We start from the raw sequence: 24,003 nt of genomic DNA on the forward strand, positions 1-24,003 counted from the left end.
ATCCATCCATCCATCCATCCATCCATGCATGTCTCCCAGGTACAGCCATAACCCTTCCTGAGGTGCTTTTGAGACTCCGTTTAGTGAATTTTTTTAAAGTTTCACTCTTGATCAGTGCAACTGGAGTTTAGCAAGCTGATGTCCTAAGGAACTTGGATCATTTGAAGAAAATACCTTGCACTGGAGGAGGAAATTTCACTGTGGCACTTGCCAGCTAGGAAGAAAAATCTAGATTAAGGTGAATCACAGAAAACGCTGCCTTGAAATGAGAGCTATTAGCTATTAGAGCAACTCATGAGGAGAGAATATTTAGGCTATTTAATGCACCATAAATTACACAGGAATTCTCCTGCTTTAACTCAGTAGTCATTTGATTTAAATCTGCTTCTCTCCCCAGCTTCCTATAATTACAGCATAGCTACCAGCCACATCCCAGCCACCTGCAGTGCCTGTTCCCAGTGAAAGGGACTCCCAGATGTTCGACACCTCTCGGCACAGGGTCCCACATCTATGGGGTCTCTGTGGTGGAGCTGCCGAGTCCCACTCCCGCCCCGCCAGCGGCTCTTGAACCGCCCGGCTGCTTTTCACTCTGCCTCTCTCTTTGTGGAGCTGGGAAAGCATCCAGAGCAGCTGTGTTAGGACCTGTCAATCTCAAATTGCAAAGTCATAAGGAGGGAAAATAATCATCGTAATAATAATAATAATAAAGTCATCAACTTGTCTTACCCTCTAACAGAAAAAAGGTTTTGGTTGGAGGTTTGCATTAGCTATAATTTTCTCCAAGCTGCTTTCTCTCTGTGATGCCACTATGCAGCCTCTAAACGATGCTCAGGCGAAATCTCCTCTGACATTCATCTCTGTTTACAGAGCTCATCCAAAAACAAGAGGCCTTTTCTTCACTTTATTCAGCATTGCCATGACTCGGTTGCCAAGGCATCAGCCTTTGATTCCTGCAGTTTGGCTCTCACCAGCGATGCCCCACACTTCCCCATCACTGACTGGTGAGTGCAGCCACCCCAGTGCAGATCCTGCAGCCCATGGCACCGTGTCCCCAAGGTGGGACATCTGATCTGCCTGCACCTCCCAGCCTTGAGGTGCTCTTTCCTTGGCCTGACATCGGGACCTGCCTTCAAGCCTGATTTGTCAAGGGCTAAAATGCAGGTGGAAAAGACTCTGGAAAAATATTTTGTTAGAACTTGTGCATTTATGGCTGTTCAGCCAAAATCAGCTTAATTCTCTGGCTGAATGGAAGGGCTGGTCAAGAAGACCCTGAGGCAGGGCTCATGGAGCCCTTGATGGGTCAGGAGCAAAAGTGTGGCTGTTGTAAACTCTTCTGTCTGCTCACTCTCCCAACCACACCACCCTCACCCCCTGAAGCACATCTGTCCTCCAACATGCTGGGATTTCTGGAAAAAGAGTAACTCATTGCATAACCTCCTGTCCTGAGTCAATCAGTTGTTCAAGGTCTGAGCTGATCTGGGATATGAGAGCTCTCTTAGCAGCCCCTCTAAGCCCCTCATCCCTGCACTGCTGCTAAAACTGTCATTATTTATTAATAGCTCTGAATCCAAGTGTGATTCATGGAAAAAGATGTTTCTCCTTTTCTGGTTTTCCACCAAAAGAAACATGTTCTAAGCTGCACAGCATGCCAAGGGAAAAGAGTGGAGGGAAGCGAGTTGGGAAGGGACAGAGAGTGAATCTTGATGCCTTTAAGTCACTCAGATGAAGTTCATTTCTCCTTGTCTGTACAAGGTTGGACTCTTTGCATTTTCACGGTAAATTTGTTTACCGAGCCGTTGTTGAAATTCTGGAAGCAGAGAAAATGCATTTGCTCCATAACCTTTCCGGATCTGACAAGTCCTATAAAATCTATTAAAGCCTTTAATGAAATCCCCGCTCGGAGCCAGCTCCCATGAATGAATGTGGAATCGGAATTTAAATTAAAATGTTGTTTTTGTAGTCTGTGGGCTTTAGCCTTGACAGAAATTAAAGGGACAGTTCACATTTTGGGGTCTGTTGCTTTCTCCCTGTAGTTTTTTACTGCCACAAAGCACCTCTCCTTGCAGAGGATGGGTGTTTGAAGCTCTTTTCCTCCTGCTGAGCCTGTGGCCAGTTGTGAGCACTCAGCTGCAAGAGCAAAACCTGCTATACTGAATAATCCTAATTAGAAATGAATAAATTGCTTAATAGGCAGCACTGTCCTTTAAACAGGATGCAGAACTCTTGTTAGCAAATGGAGGGGTTTTGGGTCCAATCCCCACTCTGAGGAGCACGGGGCTGGCCTTGCTGCAGGGATAACCACAGTGCCACTGTGGGCAAGAGCATCCTCAAATACTTCCCTGTCCCCCTGCCATCAGCCACTGGAGGACACGCTGTGGCTCAGCCCATGAGCCTTGGCACTGTGGAGACACTTCCAAGCAAGCCTTGGTGAGGAGCCTGGTGTAAATCCACTGGCTGTGCTTGGCTTTGCCTGCCCAAGGATTTAATTTCCATATGTAAATACAGGTCTGCATTTGCAGGGAGTGTGCAAGCAGTTCTTTATTTCTGATCTCTTCTGCACTGAGCAAAGAGAAGTGTCCCACTGTGGAACATGTGTCTGAGTCTGGAAAAGAAAAGGCTGCTCAGGGCTTGGATCTCCTTCTGCTGAGCTTTGACCCTGCTTCAGCCTGGCCCAGCACAGGTCAGCAGCAGGCCAGGGTTACCTGGGTCTCTGACTCCTTCCCCCAGTGAAAATTTGCCAGGGTTTCCTGGGTCTGGCTTCCCAGGGAGTGCTGCCACCAGCTGTCCTCGCTGCCTCTTCGGGTGTGTGTTTTCCAGCAAGAAGTGACAAAAGTCTGCCTTTGTTTCCTCATACAGGTTTGCTCTTTTTTGACATATTTTGTATTTACATATTTGCCCACAACTGCATCAGCTCTTTCCATTTCCTGCAAGGAATCAAGTCTTTATCAGCTCTGGGAGGAAACATCCATGCTCCTTTCGTAGGAGCCAAAACTGTTCCAGCTCTGGAGCTCCAGCTGCAGCCACTCATCCCCGGGCCAGGATCTCACCCCAGGGGGCTGCAAAGGTGCCCAATTCACTTCATTTTGAGATTCTATTTACTCTTCTCACAGCTTGCAACTCCTTCTGTTTATGTTTCTCCCTTTGCAAGGGTTATTTTCATCCCGAGGGGCCCCTTGGCCTGGATTTATGCCATGTGATGGGCTCCTCTTGCCAGGCTCGAGTCCTCACCCAATGCCTCCAAACAAATGGAGGATGCCTGGTACTCTGTGATCCCGTGGGCTTGAGTGTTACTCAGCTGCTGCTTTATGTCCTTTCCATGCAGGCTGATTCCAGAAACACCTTCCCAATCCCCAAGCCTGCACTGGTCAGTGTTAGACTGCAGGGTCTCAGCACAGGACAGTGACTGTTATGAGCAAGGCTTTAGGAGAAGGGTGGCAGACCACAAATAAGTGCATAATAAACACATGTAAACAGTCATTTGGTTCATGCCTGATAAACTTTCATGGTCCATTTTATCGCTGTGTGTGCAGAGGAGGAGGGCTCAGGATGCTGCTGGCTGTGGACCAACCCTCTCCCCTCTGTCCTGCAAGAGGTTTGGCTGGGATACCAAGCCATGCAATCCCAGAACGGTTTGTGTTGGAAGGGACCTTAAAAGACCATCCCACCCCACCCCCTGCCATGGGCAGGGACATCTTCCATTATCTCAGGTTGCTCCAAGCCCCATCCAACCTGGCATTGGACACCTCCAGGGATGGGGCAGCCAGAGCTGCTCCGGGCAGTTGGTGCCAGAGCCTCACCACCCTCACAGGGAAGAATTTCTTCCTAATATCCAATCTAATGCTGATCTCTGTCAGTGTGATGCCATTCCTCCTTGTCCTGGCCATGCCCTTTTCCAAAGCCCCTCTTGATCTCTCTTGGAGCCTGCACTGGAAGGGGCTCTAAGGTCACCCCATATTCTTCTCTTTTCCAGGCTGAGCACCCCCAGCTCTCCATCCTGGCTCCAGAGCAGAGCAGCTCCAGCTCTTACAGCATCTTCATGCCCTCCCCTGGACTCCAACAGCTCCATATCTTATGCTGGGGCTTCCCAAGCTGGACACAGCACTCCAGGTAAAGTCACGGACTCGTTTGGATCGTGCACTGGTTCCTCCAGCCTGGGATCCAAGAAGATCCAAAGTGTGGCTGGAGCCAAAGAAAAAGGGTGATTTCTGCCTGGGGGATAGCACAGAGAGAGGTTTCCTTTTGCAGGATTCTCAGCACCTGAACAGCAGAGGATGAAGCTCATCTTCCAAGGAAGCTGCTGGTGTTGAAACCTCTTTGGGCCAGAAGAGCAGCAGTGGGCAGGAGATCCTCCAGAAGGCGAGAGCCTGTTTTCAGTGCAGGAAAGGAGGGAAACTCATTAGTGCAATGTGAAGTGAAACAGAAAATGCCTAAAATTGTTGGCAAAATGACAGGAAGAGGGAAGAAAATGCTCTTTCTATGTCAATGTGTTGCTGGAAGGATGGTGAAAAGTTTTCTCCTTGTTCCTTTAACTCAATTTATTACAAAGCAATCCATGATGTTACTAAGAAAAAAGAAATCATTAAGTTTCACTTTGAAAATGTCAAAACAAAATGTTTTGGCATTTCTGAAGTGAAACATTTCATTAAAAATGCTGCATCTGAGTGTTTTGACATTTTTAAAATTCACTCTCCTCCTCCTCCAATTTTCTCAGTCGAAATTTGTTAATATTTTTAGTCCTTCTAAAACTTAATTTCCCAGCAAACATAGTAGTACTGAAAAAATGAATTGTAGCTTTGTGTATACTAAAAGCTGTGAGCAATGGGTAACCTGGGCAGCCGAGCTGAGGTTGCCACTGTCTTCAACCTCAGCTGTCTTTTCTGTGGTGCAAAAGGATTGTGCAATCATGGGATTGTGCAGAGATCTTCTTTCCCTTTTGATTCCTTGAGAGCCAGAGTGGTAGGAATACCTGACATGCAAAGTGGGGAGTGGAGCTGGAGCAGGTTGGGAGCTGGGTGATGATGCTGATGTCCCTTTCCCTTCCTCCTTCTCCCTTGTGGCACCACTGGTTCAAGCAGTGGTGGCCTTGGAACACCAAAATGACTGCAGGGAATTGTCCTGGTGCTTCATCCAGGGGAGCGTGGATGGGGTGGAAGGGGGAAAACAGCCCTGCAATACAACAGGGTGGGCTGTTTCTGAGTGTTTCCCACCTGACAGCAGCCACCACCACCCTTCCAACCCCCTGGCACGCCCTGGGCATGCACAGGGCCCCTCCAGCCAGAGCCAACTGCTGCTGCTCCGAGGCTGTTCAAAAAGGGGCCGAGTCAAATGCCATCAAAAGCTGCCTTTCAAGTGATGCTTTTTGTGCAGGGGAGGGAAGAGCTGGCAGGACGTGTCACTTGTGGCAGAGTGTGATAGTCACCTACAAAGGCTTGAGGTGTTTGTCAAAGGGGCTGGGGAAGCCTCTGAAGCCAAGAGATGCTTTCAAGAGGAGAGCGCTCTGTGCGCACCCTGTCACTCGGAGATGAAAGGATCTCTGCTGCATTGCTTGTTGCTGCAGCCCCAGCAATTGCACACCCTTTCCCTGCCAGAGCCTCAACACTGCCTAAATTAAGGGGGAAAATGGAAGAAAATGTGGAGGTTTTATATCTGGGTTCAAAGCCTCTGGCTCCAGGAGCTGGGGTGCCGATGGGCACAGCCAGTACAGGCTCAGGGTAGCGCTGCTGCCTTGGCTGGTGTTGCTGGATGAGGGGAAATCGAGTCGGTTCACCCCGATCCTCTTGTCAGGAACCTGCTGGCAGCCAAACCAGAGTCCCACCACCAGCTCCTGCCACAGGAGAGGCTCACACCAAGTTCTAGGTGGGGGTGGTGGAATATGGCACTTTTGCTGCTCGAACACAAAGCACCTGGTCTAGTGCAAAGTGTCCCTGCTCCTGGCAGGGGCTGGGATCGAGATCACCTTTAAGGTCCCTTCCAAGCCAAACCATTCCAGGATTTCTTTGGTGACTAGTTGCCTTCTCAGGGCTGCAATGACTTTGTCCTGCATCACTGTGCACTCGACCTCTGCAGAAATGACCTTCAAAGGTCCCTTCCAGCCTAAACCACGCTTTACTGTGCTCATCCAAGCCCGCCTGTCTCCTTGGAGCCCTCCACTTCTCTTTCCTAAACAAACATTAAGAAAATAAGGCGGAAGGGAGGTGGTGGTTCAGGAACATAAAGTCCCACAAAGAAAATTATCTCCCTTTCACTTGAGTTTTTTGAAAGCTGCTGGGTTGCAAAGGCGGTTCTGTTGATTGCAGTTTTAGTCCTTGATTATGCAGTAATGGAAGCATCAGAAATCATCAAGCTTCCTTCCTCAATTTGAGTTTGCCCTTCATCCCGTGGTTTCAGACTAAGGATAAAATGGTCATTTGGAAGAGGAAGGAAGGAAAAAAAAACCAACACGATATTGTTTATCTCCCTTAAAGTCACAGCTCTTTATTTGCCATTCCCGTTTTACAGCTTGGCCATTTGACAGATCAATTAGCAACTGCCTTGTACAGGAGCAATAAAACCTTTCAGAGGGAAACTTTTCCCCAGGCTGAAAAGTACTTTTCTGTCCTTCTGAAGAAAGAGGAAAGGTCATATGGCTCCTCAAACCAGGAATTCCCAGGTAAGAAGTTCACAGAGGGTTTCAGAGGGGCTGTCACCCCTGCTCAGTGGGCTCTGGGCTGAGGGTTGGCATCAGTGAGCAAGAAATGAAATCAGCAAGTGAAAAGAGGAGGAAAGCACCTGCAGTGGGAGGGTTTAGTGAACCTGCCCATCCTCTCCCTTTCAGTGTGTTCGTTCTCTAATGGTTGGGATCACCTGGGTAGGGACTAAGCAGTTAAACCACTGCATTAGGTTCATTCTTTCTGGGGCAAAAGTGCAGCTCGTATTTTAAAGTTTATATATGTGCACATCTATTTACCCACAGGATTGACAGACATTTGTGTAGATAAGGATGTAGATAAGGATGATCCAAAGTTCACAAAACAGGGCCAAAATTAATGCAAACCCCAATTTTAGGGCATTGCAGCTGACCAAAAACCTGGATTTTGGGGTACTGGAGCTGCTGAGAGTGACTCTGCCACCTTGGCACCTCATTTTTGGGGAGAAGGTGAAGCTTTGGCCATCCTACCATTCCTGGGAGACTGCTCCTGCTCTCTTGGTGCCCCGGGCAGCTGATGGGTCTGCACCTCTCACAGGGGCTGAGTACTTTTTTCTCTCTTGTATTCTTTTTTTTAAACTCCAATCTGTTTGCACTTCTCCCCCCTCCCCATCACCATCCCTTAGGCCTTCTGGGGAAAGAAAGAAACAGCCTCTCTGTTTTTAATCAACCTAATTAGTGTATCTTTAATACAATTAGAGGGAAATTTTACCGCTCCCCCCCCTCCCCCTGTATCAATTAAAGCCCCACAGTTGCAGGGTAAATTTTTAATCCATTTAGGACCATCTCCCCCAGCCCCACATCCCCCTCCTCCTCCCGCCTGGCAGAGTGTTGCTTCCTCCTCCGTTTTCTTTGGGAGTCTGTTCAAACAGCACATTGTGAGGAGTAAATAAATTACTCTCTGCCCCCTTGCCCTCTCCTCCACGGCAGCCGGCCCCGTTCCAGGCAGCTGCCCTGATTGTAGGGCAGGCGCAGGGGGGAAGGGGCTCGCACAAAGCCGGGGCTGCACGCTCCGGGTCAGGGGGGGTCGCACTGTTCATCCTCCTTTCTTCTACTCATCGTCCCCTCTTCTGCATCTTGATGGCGTTTGTTTTAATTTTTTCAGATCTGGGGGTGGTTGAGGATTAGTGTCTATTTTTTCTGGCTTGTTTCCAATCCCCCCCCTCCTCCCCCAATCCCAGTGGGTTTTTCTCCCCTCAGGGGTCTCAGTGGGGTTGTAGGTTATGGTCCTGTTTCAGTGGTTGTGGCTCCTGTCCCCAAGGTGCTGCATGGGGAATTGTGGGGTCCCAGCGAGCCTGGCTGCCTCCCTACGCCACGTCCATTCCCATGTGGAAAGAGCCTTGGGATTAACTAAATTTGGAGTGAACAGCCCCATGCCAGCACCTACAATCCACCTGGCTCAGCCCCATCCTTCCCTGCACCCAGCCAGAGCTGCTTGGGGAGCATGAGGAATCTGCAGGTGGAGCAGCACCTAAATAATGAGAGCATTTTCTTGGGTTTAGGATCTTTTTGTGTAATAAACACAGATGGCTGCTGGATCTGCAAATGTAAAACCACCAAATGTGGCATCCTGCAGTTGGAATCACAGAATTTCCCATCTCTGCTCCTCTGAAGCTCCCCAAGATGGTCCCTGCCTGGGATGCTTCACTTCAGTTTCTGCAGGACTTGAGGAACCAGCCCAGAGAGCTGCTTAATTAGTGCATGTTCATTTGCAGGCTGCTGAGATAGACTGGGGGCTCTGGGCTGGGCACCTGGAGCGTGGAGGGGATGGAAGCTGGGAGGGAACCAGGAAGGAGAAGGCAGGGTCCCACCTTCTCTACTCTTCACATGTGGGTGTAAGAGCTCATTCACAGGGGTGCGAGGGGAGCTCTGGGTGCTGTGGGGACAGGGGCTGACCCTACACAGTGCCTGGCACAGTCCCAGCACGGGGTGGTGGCCTGGCAACCCAACCACAGCCAGCAACTGAGCTGTCCTCCAGAAAGTCCTGCCAGTGCCTCGTTATCATCATGCAAACACAATTAGCAGCTTTGCTGCTGCCTTTTGGAGGTAGATGAGTGAGACTTCCCCTCTGAATTTCTCCCCAGCTGGCCCACAACTACAAGGTCCTGCCTTTATGGATCACCGAGTCCCTGTGCTTTCTTAATGAACCTGCGTTTAATGCTTGACTTCTCCGTGTCATGTTTAATTACAGCAGCTGTAACTTCCTCGTTGGCTGGCTTGAAATAATATCTAAGTGCTTCTGAGCTTTAGAGCCTTGTTATTCTTCTATAATTAGAGTTTTAAGGCTGGTGTGAGCCATCTCTGTAAAATAGGCAGCCATTTGCCCGGCATGCTTAGTGCCAGGCTTCAGGTTTCCCAAAGATGGGAAAGGGAAGCTGTTAATGAAACCTGGCAGGTTTAGGTGGAAGGAGAGGTGTGCCTGGGGTACAAGAGGTGGCAGCCATGATCTGCAGCTTGCTGGCACTGGAGCATCTTGCTGAGCATTTCAAAACTCAAATGTCATCAAGGAATAGACACAAAACTGTTCCTCAGGGTGTATCAGACACAGGAGCATGGGGTTTCTTTTGCTTCAGGTTGAGTTTGCCTCCTTTCATCTTTGAATCTGCTGCTTTTCCCCTGGGAAGGGCTGGGGTTGGGGAAGATTTGGGGTCCTCATTGTCTCTTCATGTCCCCTCTGCTTCAGTGTGTGCCTGGTGACCCTCCTGGGAACAGGGATGAGCATCAGCCTGCGTGAATGATCTTCGAGACCTGAGGTGACACGAGGGGTGAGACAGCAGCCAACTTGCAGAACAAGTGGCCTTTTAGGACCTGCCAGCTCGGGAGAGAAGGGGGCTTTGAGCGGGTGGAGAGCACCCCATTTACAGCACATCTGCGCTCCCACAGAGGGGCCCGAGTGTTCCTCCTCTCAATCTCCCCCTCTATGTTTGCTGCCTTTTAAAGGAAGGGTTTTATTCCAGCAAAAGGGAAGGGATTGATGCCTTTTTTGTCACTTTCTCTTCAGGTACCTGTGTTGTTGAGGCAGCTGCAGTAGACGTCGAGCATGCAGACACACAGCCCAGCTGGAGGGGCTTGTGCTGGCTGTGGTGGGGGACTGAGCCCCAGTGACCCCCCCAGCTCTGTCCTTGCTCTGCCTGGGGGGTCTGGAGCTTCATGGGGGACACGGGAACTTCTTGGCCCAGGAGTGGCTCTTGCCCTGAAGGGCATGGTGTGTTCCAAAGTGCTCCAGAGCCAGTGCAACCCTGAGAAACAAGGTGACAAGAGCTCAAATATATATATATTCTCAAATAACTTTTGTGGTTTATATTAAACTCACACACTTTTTTAATTCCCATTAACTGGAGGGTCTCATTGTCCCAGATGAGGCAGAAAAAGTCCCAGTCTGTGATGGATTTTGAGCCACCTCAAAGGGTGGCTCACTGAGGCTCAGCTCACTGAGGGTACAGTCTCAGCTGTGGTACATGTGAGGATTGAGCCACAGACCCCACAGTATGGGACAGAAATTCGGGAATAGACTGAGCTGCAGAGTCAGGGAAGCACTGGGCTCACGGGGGCTGGGGCAGCTGCAGAAAGGACACCCCATGGGCCACAGCAGCTCCTCAGTGTGGCTTGGGGAGGGGCTACCCCCTCATCCCTTCGGAAAGCTGTTCCTTCGCAGAAATGGACTGCCTGCTGATCCATCCTTAAATTGGGATTAGTTAAAAAAGACCAGGGCAATCCACCCTGATACATCAATTTACACTGTAGACTCTTCCCTGAAGCATCTGCATTTGGAGGCAAGCTCCCAAATCCATCGGGGCACAGGATGAGGCTACAGCATAGGACTTTGCACTCATCTCCTCCCAAGATCCTCATGGAGTACTGAGTATTAAGAGGGCTTTTTCCAGCGAGAAGGGGATGGTGAGGAGTGACAGTCTCTGAATTGCAATTTGAAACGTTTACAGCCCAGTCAATCCTAATTCATTATTAGCTGTAATTGTTTCAAAGAAAGTGTCCACTGTTATGTAAAATGCAGTCCCAGATGCTGCTAATGGTCCAAGCTCTCTGATTGCTGTAATTTGCAAAGCTTTCGCCTTTTTTTTTCCCCCCTCCCTCTGTAGTTATGATGTGCCTTTTATGAGCCAGCGAGGAAGAAAGAGAAAAGCAGCCATTAGAGGAAAATAATAATGTTGTACCTGAAAGGCCATTAGTGAGTCTCATATAGAAGTATGCACCTGGTCTGTGCCCGATGCTCCCTCACACCCGGACACTGCCTGGGGACTCCGGGATGGGGACACATGAGGCTGGGGACAGTTCTGCTTGCAGGGACAAGGGCTGCAACCCCGGCGTGCAGCCCAAAGTGGTGCTGCCCTCACCCAGGCATCAGGATCTGTCAATACCAGCATGCCTCAAAATTAATTTTCACGATTAATTTTCATGATTAGAGATGGATGTGTGGATGGGAAATCAGCTGGGGTGGAGCAAATTTTGGCTGGTTAATTTGTTGGGGGGGGGGGGGTTGTTTCTGGTGAGGGGGTTTTGTCTCTTTTTGACATGAAGGAAACACCCATTTCCCATTTGCAATCTCTGATTCTCCTTTGTGCAAAAGCAGAGCCACAGGGATGTCTCTCACCAGGACACCCAAGCTGTGAGCTGGGGGTCATTTCAAAGCTCTCATGACTTGATGTCTTTCGCCTGCACCTCTGCTTTCAGCTCAGGTGTTTGTTTTAGCCTGTCTGTGTCGATCCTGTCACCAGGAGCTTCTTAAGTCCATAATATCAACCTAATTTAAGGAAGGCTTTACTTGATGAGACAGGTTTCAGCCCCTGCTGTGTGCAGAGGAAAGAAATGAAGGTTGATTTGGTGTTTCCATCACACCCTAGCCGAGGCTGAGCTCCCATGGGATGAGGCATGATCCTTGGGCTGAGTTTGTCAGTGCAGTTTGCCTGGATGAACTGCACTAGATCTGCAACTGGGATCAGACAAAGAGGCACTTTTAGCTCTTTTGGGAGTTATTGTTAGGAAAAAAAAAAAAAAAGAGAATAGAATAGAATAGAATAGAATAGAATAGAATATTTCAGTTGAAATGGACCTGCAATGATCATCTAGTCCAACTGCCTGAATAACACCCAAATTTACTGTGAACAAACCTAGAGGGTGTGAAAGCTGAGTTTAAGTCTAGTGTCCACCCCATGTCTAGCAGATGCTGTGTCCGTAAATTATCTGGGAGATAAATGCACCGTAAATTATGCTGGGATTTCCCTCGTTCCGAGGCCAGGCTGGGGGAGCAGCAAGACAGAGCAGCAAAGGGCAGGAGGAGCGAGCCGAGGCGGTGGGGAGGGCGGCTGGTGGGAGGGGAGCGCTGCCCTTTCACCCCTGCTCTCCCCCTGCCTCTCCAGGACTCTCTGCCGTGCGACCCAGTCGTGACACTTCCCACCAGACAGCGCTGCCCCGGCCCCCTCCCCAGGACCCGCTCCCCCAGACAGGCTTTGTCTGGGCAAGATTGAGAGGCTGCGGAGCGGGGCGGCCGCCGGCCCTTCCCCTCCGAGGAGGGTGGTCCTGGGGGTCATTGCCGGGGGCACGCAGGGCAGGGCGCGGTGGCATTGTCTGCTCGGGAGCCTCGGGACGGGCCTTTGGCAGGGAGAAAGGCACAGAGCCCCCATTCCAGCACTTCCCGTGTGGCAGAGCCCATCCCAGCCCCTGGCGCTCCTTCCCCTGCCCCGCTGCTGGAGATTCCGCGGCGCTGCCAATACAGAGGAAAACTTTTATTCATAGGGAGGGTTTTACACGGGTTACCACGGGGGCCGTGGGTCTGGCTCTGGCAATTAGCAACATGCATGGGCTTGGAAGTGTCAATTAGGCTTTTGAGTCATTGTTTACTCATTAACACAAGGTCTCTAATTACCCTGACCTGATGCTATGGGGCTGCTGAAGTTGGCTAATCAAACATGTAGAGCCTTCAAAAGGAAACTAGGACTCAGTATTGAGTGCAAATACCCTTTCCATGGCTAAGCCCGTGTTGTTCGGGGATTTATAACTTCACACTCTCCATCCCTACGGAGGGCGAGGAGGAGGGAGCGGATGGCCGGGCTCTCCAGGTGTCTCGCACGCTGCCGGAGCAGCCGGCAGGGCTGGGATCGCTTTATTGCCTCCGCTGTCTGCGGCAGAGCGGGGCCGGCAGCCCTGGCTCCTGCGGGAAGTGTTAATGCAGGTCAGGGTACGGCTGGACTCGCCAGCCCCGGCGGGAGTGGGACGGATGCGGCGACAGCAGACAGGCAGCAGCGACATTCCCTTTGCTGCACCAGGAGATGGGGTTCGTGCGGCTGGAGAGCTCAGCTTTGCACAGAAATGCTGATTTTTGGGGTAAAACACTCTGAACTCCCCAAAATCAGAGCTAGAAAATGGATACCACGATCGTGAGCACAATGGTCACACAGGAGCCGAAGCTGCCTTTCTTGTTCGATCCCCCAGCCCGGCCCCCCCATCTCAATTAACTCTCTTTATTATTTCATCATGGCATAGTTTGTGCCTTTAACGAATGGGAGGAACACTTGCAAATGCCTTTTTTGTCTGAAAGCAAAGCTGCTTGGTGTTACTGAACTTCAAGGGATCATTCCCTGTTTCCGCTCCTCTCCCTTTCTCTGCTGAGGCAGAATGTAGCGTAACTTAAAAGTCAGTGATTCAGACTGCAATTATAACCTAAAAGCACAAATAAAAGATAAGCTGGCATCCTACTGTTCCCCATTTGCATCTGTGTCGCATGGGATGAAGGGAAAAATAAAATCTGCTTTTATAAAGTGTTGAGCCAGAGAATCTCGTCCAGCAGAAAGAAGAAAATAAACAGATCCCCCGAGGCACCGGCTGTTTGAGCTGCAAATGACAGCTGGGATGGAAGATGCACCAGAGAGGCGCGAGGGGTTTGCACACAGGTTGGTCACCCTGGCCACAGACGGAGCCAAACCATAAGCCAGACCCTGGTCAAAAGCCACTTTTTGGGATTTTTTTGCATATCCTGTAAGCACCTTGCACCTTAATTGGGTGTTTCCCATTGCCCCCCTCAGTATTTGCTGTAATTTCCAGTAGTGAGGAAGGGAGGTGGTGGCTGTCCAGGTTTGCCCATCCTGTCAGTCACCCCACACAGCTGCTCAGGACCAGCAGCTCAAACCTTGGTCTGTGTTTTGGGGAGCAATGGCTCGTTTTAGCATCAGCAGATTTCTAGTGCTCCTGTCTTGGTCGATTGAAAAATCACCTCCCAGAGTGTTTCAGGTCTCTCTGTTTGCAGAGATGGCTGGGAACTCACCAGGGCCCTGTAAAAACTTCTTGCTGAAAATAAACAGGTTTTTGAGACAATAGACACTGTTGTGGCTTTTTTCCCCCACATAATGTGATGGGTTTCTAACTGAAAAAAAAAAAAAAAAAAAAAAATCCAAAGAGAAGGCAGAAGGAGGAGTGGTTTGGCTGAGACACTGAAGAAATCCAAAGGTATTTTATGTGGGGGGGCTGTGCTTTGTGTCTTGGGCTGGAGGGAACTGAAGCTCTGCCACCAAGTCTCAGCTGCAAGAAATTGTCTTCCAGCCTGGGAGCAGACTGTTTCCCAGCCAGGCACTGGGCTGGACAAGAGGAGCCACATCAATATAAAAAAATACTCTGGTTTGGTCTTCTAACAAGGCATCGTCCTTCACCTTCTGCTTTCCCAAAGACCTGCCCTGATACATCCTAAAGGCAGCTTGATTTTTTTCCTGTCCCTGTCCAAGACCCTTCAACACTTCATGGCAGACCCTGGCTGTGGAACGGGCAGCACGGGGAGCCTTTGCCTAAATTTGCGCCGTGCTTTAGTCGGTGTGGCCGCGTTCCGAGCCCCGCGGTGTGTCTGGCCGGAGGGGCTCGGCCCGGCCCGCCCGGCCCCGGGAAGCGGAGCAGCTGTGCCGGGGATGCTCGGAACAAAGTGCCTCTCCCGGTGCGTCAGCCTGTGATTTGCATACAGATGCGTAGGAAATCCTGTCAGTCCCGGCCTGAGGGGGAAGGGGACCTTGGGAGCGGGAAGAGAGGTGAGGCTGGGCAATGTGTGTCCCCTAAACCTCCGTCTTCTTTGGGCAGACAGGCCCATCAGCCAGGCTGGCCCAGCCTCCAGCCCAGCAAGCCTGGGGTGCGGGATGCTCCCCCCGGTGCAGCACCATCCTGCCCTGTTCATCCTTTCTCCCTTTCCTGCCACTTCTTTTGTTCCTCCTCTTCCCTTCTCCATCAGCCCGTTCTCCTCTATCCTCCTGCTGTTGTCTTATGCTGAAAATCTCGGGTAATGCCTCAAAGAGGTGTTTAGATCCTGCTCCCCAGCTGTCTGACTGCTCTGCTGTCTCACCCAGAGCAAACCCCCACCTGACTGTGCAAATGGTGTCAAACCCCGTCCCACCACCCTTGGTCTTTGAGTCCCATACTATGTGAAAGGTCACCACCAGCAGTGGATTTTGCAAGTTCAGGAGAGTTGAACAAACCCTCCATCAACAAGCAGGGATCAACTGCAGCCTGTGATCCCTTCACCTCTACTCAGCAGACAGACTCCAACTGGAGACTGCCATGGTCCATCAACTCGCTTTACTTTAAAGAAAAGTTATCCATCAAATCTGTTTGAATAGCAAATAAATGCAGGGAAGCTGTAAGTGGCCATGAAGGGTCCTTGGGCAGAAGGGGAAGATGAATTTATCAAACCCACTGTTTGTACAGCTGAACCTCGGAGTGTTTTGCAGCATCTAGAAGGCCGAGGCTGACTGTGAATGAAACCCTGAATTAATTCCCTGCTTTTTGTGTTCTCTTCCCCAGATGCTGATGGCTCCATGTTGCCTTTGCTGCTGGACTCCAAATCCCACCTGACATGACACTGGTGACGGAGGGACTGGTGGCAGAGGGACACACAGCATTGTGCAGCAGCACACATTGGCTTCCCAAGCTTTTCAAAGGTGTCGGAGAGGTAAAAAAAAAAAAAAAAAAAATGGAGATACAAGCATCACATCTCAGTGAGGAGCTCAGAAAATCCCTCTCCTCCACACATGCAATTAAAGAGAACAAAACCCCAACGCCGTGGAGGTGCTGGAAACGAGGCCACTCCCTCGCTGTCCTTGTCACTCCCATTAACAAATACTGTCCGTGTCACCCCAAACGCATGACCTCGGCAAACAGCAAATTGAGTCTGTTTGTCACGTGGCTCCTTGAGAGGTGCTTGCCTGGTGAATGGCCTTGGCATACATTAAGTGAATAAACCGCCCCATTGTTCCGCTCCTTCAGCCGCTCTGCTCAGTTGACCCATTCAATAACTGTTTGTTTGCACAGATTTCCCCATACAAGTGCAACAAGCTGAACCCTGGATCTGAGCAGATGTGTTTGGAGTAGGCTCCCTCTCTTCGCTTCCTTCCCATCAAGGTGTATTGTTGCGTCTTTTGAGAGCTCAAACTCTCCCAAGCATGACTCATTCAGGCAAAATTTCTGTGCTGTTCTCAGGCACCCTCAAGGATTTCCAGGCATGATTCACCTCTTCTGTGGCCATATTTTGAGGCTCAAACTAACCCAAAACTTCCTAAGAGTTTGCTTTGTCTTTTATCACAGCGTATCTGCACGTGAGAAAACAGGGAATGCAATGGGGAATGGAAAAGATGTACTACTGTTGTTTAAGACCAGAATGTAATCAGATGTGTCAGCATCAGCTCTGCAAGGCTGTCTGGCTCTGCAGTAGGTGCCCTGAATTCCTCTGGGAACGTTTCCTCCACAGGCATCCTTTGCCTTGGCCTCACAGCACTGTGAGGTCATCCCAGCCCTTCCCAGCAACCTGGAGCTCTGCCTGGCCTTGGAGGTGGGGAAGGCCCAACCTGTACTTCTGCAGTGCTGGGAGTGCTGTGGGTTGAACTTCTCATTGCCAAAAATGATGTTAAACCATTCGGTTAAACCCTTGTGCTACAGCCAACACTTGCAAGTGCCTTTGTTTCAGGAAGCTCAATTTTCAGACATGGGATCAAGAGGAATTTCACAACTATAGAACTTGGTCTGAAAACCATGGTTTGACCCCTAAATTGTCTGACATACAGATCCCACTGCTCATAGCTCGTGTCTTCTACCCAGAAGCACTGGGTAAATATCATGAGTTCAGGCTGATCAAGCACAATCTCGCCTTGGTGCAGGGACCCAATAGCTGCAAGGTTCATGGAAAAACAGTTTTCAGCAGGAAAAGTGAAGGGGTGTACCCTTGTGTTTTAAAAACGTGGGTGACTTGGTTTGCAGAAAGGGTACATTCTTTAAAACAAAGAAAAGCTCTGGAGTGTGGGATGTTGCTGCCTGAAATCAAAGTCAGCTCGAGGTTAGCTAAAAATACAGTAGGCACGTTCTGTGGGACTGTGGGTGCCAAGACTCTGTGAGCTATTAAAAGTTCTGGAGATTTTAAATCCTTTTTTTTTTCCATTGATGCATCACATGAATCACAAATACCCTCAAACGAGCCATTTGTGCGTCTCCCTCCAGACGGAGCTGACAGGGGGATAAACCAAACGCATGCAAATATTATCTCAGGGCAGGCTGAGATTGGATGGGGTGAAAGAGAAAAGTTAAACATGGAAGCATATTTATTTCTGCATAATTTTGTCAGCTTTCTGCTGGCAGTGAGAGACTAAACTTCGGAGGAGCCTGACCCCGGGATTATCCGAGGGAAGACATGTGCTCGCTGTTTCGGAGTCACCATCTGCGAGGGAGATTTCAGGGAGCGAAGACGCGTGGCAGGGACACGGCTGCATCTGCCCAGCCGGGAGAGGAACGGCCGGGACCCTCAATTCCTGAGCATCCTCCCAGCCCTGCCCCGTGCGTTTATCACCGCAACGAGTTTCTGCTTGACAGGAGGGTTCTTGGGCTTTCTGTTCCTTCCCCACCAACCCTCCAGCCCAGCTCCGGGGGACTTTCCCCCCTCCCTCAATCAGCCCCGGCGGGTCCATTTGCTTTTGTCTCCCATTAATTGCTTGCTACTTTTCATTGCCTGCTCCTCCCCCTTTTAAAGATAAATTTTAAAGCCCGAGCGGGGTGGAGAATGGCTGAGCCCGCTGTTATTTTTGACATTCGCCCCAGTGACAGCTGGACCTTGCAAGGCTGGGGCCGTTCGCACACAAAGCCTATTAGCTATGCCCACTCACTTAATGAGCCCTGAAGTCTGGAAGGAAAATTTCCTCCCCTAAGTGTGGCAGAGCCCTTTGTCATTGTAAACAGGCGCTGCTTGCCGAGCCCTGCCTTGCCTTTCTCCTTCCTGCCACCGTGGCTTTTCTATTTACTCAGGAAACAAAAGCGGAGCCGTGTCAGCGCGCAGGGAAGAAAATGTACCCAGCGACTGGGGTTCACACGGGCCCGCCTCTGCCACCCACCTACCGCGGCCGGGGCTCCCCGGTGCCACCGGCACCAAGGGACATCCCGGACGGACTGCGGGAGGGCCGGGAGCGAGAGATGCGCCCGGGTTTGCAGATCCTCCAACTGCTCCCTGTAAGGACCGGCTGTGCAGCTCAGAACAGCCCTGGGAAATCCTTCACCCGAACAGGGTGATTTGGGTCTCCAGAAAATCCCGCATTAGGCTCGAAGTTGGTTTGGAGGGGTATTCTGTGAATTTCTGTAGTAATTTTCTGGATTCTCAAGCAAGGAGTTTCTGTCCCAGCTCTACAAATAATTCACAAAGGAATCTTTCCTTCTGTCTCTTTTGAACTTGCAGCCTGCCCAGGCTTGCTATTTTTTAAGCCCAAACATGTCCCATTTTATGCCCGTTTCCAGTGCAAATCACTACCCAACAGAATAAAACCTTAAGTGCCAATAAAGCATGTTAGAAATGGGAACACTTTGGTGAAACTGGCAGCACATGCTTATTGAAACTCCTGGCAATTGCAAGGAAAGTGGGAAAAAACCCCACCCAGCTGCTTGCCCTGAGCAAGGCCACGTCACCTTGGGCTGAGGGTGACCAGTCACTTGGCACAGACCCTCTCACCAAGGGCAAGAAAGTTACTGGGTGAAAGATCTGGAAGACAGGTCTGGAATACAGGTCTCTAGGTCTCATGATTTGCAACATAACCTTCAATATCTGCCGGCTGTAAAAACGAGCTGGAATATCTGGTCTTCATCCAGGCTGGGAAAGAGCTGTCACTGCTTTGTAGTGCCACTAAGGGAGCCTAAAGAACATTTAAATATCCTGCTCTGAGTGTGTGTGAGGCTGCTGCAAGCATCACAGCCTGCACAGCCATGGTTTGCTTTTCAGGTTCAAGTGTGCTTGAGAGCTGGACCTCGAGGATGTCCTCATGCCATTGCTTTCCTGGGCTGTCCCTGGTGAGACCTTCCCAGAGGCTTCAGAAAAGCAGCTCCCAGCCTGTGACATCTCTATATTCACTGGCACCCCTTCCCCCACTTCTTTTTTGTTCCTTCTTCTCCAGGGATTTGCTTGCTAGTTTTTAAATATTTGCATATTTCAGTGCTTTCTTTCTGTTGGTAACCAAGATTGTTTGGTAAAAGCTGAGACATTTCTGAATGTAAGTCAGGCAAAAAATTACCTTTTTTGTGTGCTTTGCAATTATCACAGCAAAATGATTCCTTTCTTCCTCCTGCAGTCAGTAATTTGTTTTTTAACAGAAAATCTAAAATGTTACTTCAAGAATGCCTGGGTTAATGCTGTTCTTGTTTTGCCTGTGAAGTTAAGCTGGCTTCATGACTGAAGTGTTTGTCTTCAATTTATAAAATTGCTTGTGGGTATGTCCCAGTTTGGGAAGACACAAGAAGCATTCACAAGCAAGAAAATTTCAGGTTCCAAGTTTGCTGTTTGGTAATGAAAGGAAAAGACCAATCTTCATCCCGTGTTTTCAGTTTGCCTTTGCCAGCGTTTCTAAAGTGGCTTTTCCCTGTTTGCTTCAAAAATCCTAAGGTGTAAAACTGACTGTCAGGATGCTCACAGGGATCTTTGATCACCTCTTTCAGCATCTCCTGCTTGTTCCTGTGTTCCTGTGCTGGTGCCAGCCCACGCGGATGAGGATTCCTGAGCAGTGTTTCATCAAGATATGATGGAGACAGAACCAGAATAAATAATGTTGGTGAGAAATCACCAAGTCTTTCCCTTCCCAAAGCTCACAGCTGTCTTTTTGGTCCATTTGAAGTTCTGTTGGAGCAGAAAAAGGGATTTTCTTCTCTTGTTTGTCTTTGTGTCCACTCCTGGGACTGCTGCTGGGACAGCTTTGGGGAGGCTCTTTAGTGACCACCCTGACTCCTGCTAGCTTGGGCTGAGACCACCCTCGGCAGCAGCTTAGTCTGTTTGGGAGAAACAATGGTTTGGAAGTCCAAGGTTCCCAATTTAATGAGTATCCAATTTAGGGAAATGTGGGTAAATGCTGATTGCAGGATAGGAATATGAAGGCCAGGGCTAAAATGTAGCTTTTCTGACTGCTTGAGCAAACTTTCCAGGTGCTCTGCTTCACAGCTGCTGCATGTCCAGCACACCTGAATTCCTCTCAGTCACAGTTCTCCATAAATGCTTGGAAATTTTCCCCAATGGCAAAAGAGAACCACTTTGCTGCACAATCACCTTGTTATAGAACCACAGAATAGTTTGGGTTGCAAGGGACCTTAAAGATCACCTGGTTCCTGTCACCTTGCTTAAGGTGGTGACTGGGGAGCAAGGAGCCTGCTGTGGCTCATTTCTTCTTGTTCTGCATAATTTGGGGGCTGGATTTTGAGGTGGAGAGTCAATAGAAGCCCCTCTTTCCTCTGTGGTCATTTAATCCCTGTGCAAGGGGATTAAGACATGGCAAAGGAGCTGCAGAAGTCAGGAAGGAGGTTGTGCTACAAACCAAAGTGAGGGCCAGGAGCCTTTCCCCACCGCTGAGGCCCCTCCATCTCAATATCCCTCTAATATCTGCTAATCGGCTTTTCATTTGTCAGCTCCCTTTTAATTCACCGGTGTCCGAACCTCTGACATTAAGTTGGCAAGCTCGTGTCTGTGTAAAAACTGTAAGTCAGGACTGGGCAAACGGCTCCAGGAGTGCCGTGAGCTTGGCGTGTGTCGAGGGGATTTGCATTTTGAAGACGGAGCTAATCCCTTTTCTATGGTCTGCACTCGTAGGCAGCTGCCCCAGGAGCGTTTTGCCCATCCTCTTCTCCATCCACCCTCGCTGTTGGAGGGGATTTCAGAACAAAGAGGGACGTGGGTCAGGGCTGGGAGCACAGACCTGGCATGCAGGGACCTGGCTGCAGTCTCTGCTCGCACACAGCCACTCAAGGTGACCCTGGATAAGTCCTGCAGGCTGCACCTACCGGGCACCAGGGCAGGCTTACGCATGCGGACACCCGATCCATCCATGAAGCTGGCCCCCAGCCCAGCCCCGGCTCTGGTGGCCAGCCCAGGCCAGGAGACCTGCTGGGAGACACTGCTGGACAGGAATAAATACATAAACACCTTAGCAGCACTTCCAAGCAGCCTGTTACAACTTGAATTGCCTCTGCTTGGTATTGCTGGGGTTGATTTGAGAGCTCCGTGGAAATGTTTCTGCTCCTCTGATCTGCAGAGCTTTCTAAAGAGCTGGTATCGAGTGAGGGTTGTATTTCATATCATCTCAGCTTGATAATGCGTGTGCTGCAGAATCTGCTCTACCCAGCAGCTGACGGGGGAATGTCCAGGGTCCCTGGATGAGACACGATGTTCAAAGTCAGCTGCAGGATGCAGATCCTCAGCACTCCCAGAAATGGAGTGTTAAAGCTAAATGTTCAGCTGGCTTTGCCAAGCAAGCACAACTCTTGTGAACATCCCTTTTGCTTCTGTTTCATTAGGAGAATTAACCTCGAGTTCTGTCCTGAAAGTAGAATTGAATGCCAAGAAATTTGGCTGGGTTTGACTTCTGTGCTTTATTTACAGAGGCCACAATGATCTTCCCACACTATGGATGATTATTTGCCCCAACCATGTGCAATGACACTTTTACACATTTGGGATGAGGGATTTGGAAGCTGAGGAGGATTTTTTGAACCATTTCCAGCCCCTTCTGTGTGACTCTGGAGTTACCTGCCAAGTTTCTCTTAGATTCAAAGAGGGCAAGCTGCCTGCTTACCTTTTGTGGAAGAAGAGCTACAACACCAATTTCTGTTCCATGAATTCTTCCCTTTCCAACCTACATTATCCAGTTCTGGGAGGGAAAATGTTTCCCTTAGAAAATCTCCCATCAGCTTCACAGCTCCACACCAAGCCCATCACTAGGTCAGGGAACTATCATTATCAACCCTCAAAAATTACAAAGTTTACAACTGTCACAAACAAATATTACTAAATACCCATCTTTTTAAAAAAATTTAAAGACTCATGTGTCTATAAATACATTTTCAAATATAACTTTTACTTCTACACTCACAAAAGAAAAAAAAACAAACAAACAAAAAAAACCAAACAACCAATCATGTTGGTATGTATGATAGTGTTTGGTATCTGACCCCTTCTCTTGGAGTGGGAAGACTTGCACCAGACAGTCCTCACTTCTGTGTTAGTCCTGCGGAAAAAAGCCCAGTGCTGACAATCTTTGATGTGATTATTTCATATCACATCTGGTAGATGCTGCCAGAGCAAGGAAACCCCCCAGCACAGCGCAGGCAGGTGGCTCTTGTTGGCCATGCAGGATTGCAGGGGAAGAAAACAGAGATGGGTTGCATTTAAAATAAAGCTCATGTGAAAATTTGCATAATAACATGTAAAAATTGTGCTATGAAACTAAATATAGTGCATTGCTATTTTACCAACCTCTGGTTAATCAAAGTTAACAACATTATAATGTAACAGACGTTGTCTCACTGCATATCAAATTTCCGTTCTTCCAAACCACTGGCATGGCTCTACATAAAGAGTGCAGTGGAAAACAAAATCCCAGTGATACTACACTTCAAATCACAACTAAACTTGCTTTTACATGATTAAAAACAAAAAGTTGCAATTCTTTCAGTCTCACCATGTGATCTGAAGCAAACCTGGGTGAAAGGATTGTGTACAAGGATAACTGGAAGGAAACACCTGTTTCCAGTGCTCTGGAAATAGCCAGGTTTGTCTGTCATGGCTGGAACAGACATATAAATATTTATTTGAATCAAACCCACAGTTTTCTGTAGAAAGAAAGAATGTTTTCAGGTAAAGCCTTTCAGCTTGCTCTATTTAATCTGCAGTGTTTTGAGGCTCTCAGAGGAGCATTATCACTTTGAGCATTAGCCAAGGCTGGTCCTACAGGAAAGTCAGAGAAGAAAGCATCAATCCTTTCTTTGATTTTTCTGTTTCTTTATCTTTTTTTCTTTTTCTTTTTTAAGAAACTTGTCCTCTAAGTCTCACATCTTTCCATTTTCTCCTTCAGTTTCTATCACAAAGTGTGATCTCTGTCCTACCAAGTGTTTGCTGTGGCTCCAAGGTGCGTTGCACATATTTCTGTGTAATTGTGATTTGAAAAGCAGAGGTTGTGTTGTAAATCAGAGGCTGAGCAGTAACCCCGTGCAAGCCTTTCTGGCCTGGACAATGCCGACCTCTCGTTGCTATTCCTACAGGAGCTAACAGCAGCTCTGATGGGCTCTGCGGTGTTAGATCCCACACAAACCCTTCTGGAAACCATGCTGAGCGAAACTCTCCCATTTCTGAGGCGATGGTTGGGTGCCCTCAGCCGGGTTTGACGCCACGAGGACGCCGGCGTTGGGCACGTTCCTGGAAAACCCCACTCGGAGCCCCTGTGGGCTGAACTCCTCCATCCACGGCTGCTGTTAATAGGTTAATGAGCCCCTCGTCTGGCGGAGTTAGAGTGCCTGGCTTTCCAAGATAAAACTATCCAGCCACATTAGGAGGATGGGCCTCTTTATGACTGAACGCCATTCATCCTGAGTACACAAGAGCTCGCAAATTTAATAAGCAGAATCCATTTCAGCCCCGTGGCCTACCATGGCAACAGGAGAGAGGGGCTCCAGCCTCCGCTGCTCAGGCATCATTATCTCCAGGGCCATCTGCTCCAGAGAAGCACAATCCCAAACTCATTTAAATAGAGCCAGCCTGAAATATGTGACGATTTTTCCCAGTCTCCCACCCCCTCCCCGCACACGGCTACACCTCCGCACACAAGCGGGAGGAGATGTAATATTCAAAGGGTGAGGAGAGGGTACGGGAGATAAGATTATAGTGATAATGAACTGAGGGAAGGAGAACGGGGGAGGGAGGAACTTTCTGCCTTTGGCTGCTGTTCCCTGACAAAGCAAGAGGTTGCAATAAATTATAAATGTATTTTTTCAAATTGTCTTCTTGGAAGAAATATTTCCTAAACAATGATTCATCATCCTCCCCAGAACTC

This window comes from Vidua macroura, chromosome 17, assembly GCF_024509145.1.
Source record: "Vidua macroura isolate BioBank_ID:100142 chromosome 17, ASM2450914v1, whole genome shotgun sequence".
Classification (NCBI taxonomy): domain Eukaryota; kingdom Metazoa; phylum Chordata; class Aves; order Passeriformes; family Viduidae; genus Vidua; species Vidua macroura.